This window comes from Propithecus coquereli, unplaced genomic scaffold, assembly GCF_000956105.1.
Source record: "Propithecus coquereli isolate 6110/MARCELLA unplaced genomic scaffold, Pcoq_1.0 Scaffold100, whole genome shotgun sequence".
NCBI lineage: Eukaryota > Metazoa > Chordata > Mammalia > Primates > Indriidae > Propithecus > Propithecus coquereli.
This window is the reverse complement of record NW_012133859.1, coordinates 5274162-5275008: the sequence shown is the minus strand read 5'-3', so window position 1 is coordinate 5275008 and position 847 is coordinate 5274162.

Sequence of the window (847 nt, the reverse complement as noted above, 5' to 3'; positions counted from 1 at the left end):
GAATATATAATTTAAATTCTCCATTTTAACTTCTAATACAGTAAATATCAATAGATATAAAAGCACATCAATTAAAGCTTTTTTGGGTCATTCATGGTATTTAAAAGTGTATTTAATAGTGAAACCTAAACCACCAGTTTGCCAAAAGCAAAATGCTTAAGAACTATTGGTCTAATCTTTACCTAAAATAATACAAAAAGAATTCCAGGTTGTGTTTAAGAGTGTTCCATTTCTCTTCACTAGTTAGAGAAGTTAGTGAGACTATCAAAATGAAGATTTTAGCAGTCAGGCATTTTTCCCATCTTTTCTCTATTTGATTATTGCCACTGCACCATCTGTTCCCTTTTCTCTTTGTAGAACTTATCCCTCATTAATTCCATCTTTTTGTTTTAGTTTTGATGATTTGACATATTTGTTTTAACTATACTGCATTTCAACATTTTTATTCAGTGATATGTTCTCAGCATATTTGTTCATTTATTTTAAAATAGAAAATAAATGACTGTAGTTGCAGAGTATCTATTTACTCTCTAAATGAATTTTCCTCAGTGCTCTTTTGATTTGGTGAGCTTTTTGGTTGACTGTTCTAAGCTGTCATCTGTCTGCTCAGGAATTCCCGCTAAACTAAGCTCTTCCTATTCTCTTCATTGTGCTTTGTTTTCCTTTCCTGGTTAATGGATTTTTTTTTTCAGGTAAATTGGTACTTTACCTACTTTGGGCACAATGCACCATGGGGGTTTAGCTCAAAGTCTTGATGTTCCATTGAGAAGGAGCATTTCCTTTTGTGTTAGAAGTTCTGCTCCCAGGGACAATGATGTTCCAATCTTGCCAGTGTCAGTGTTCATTT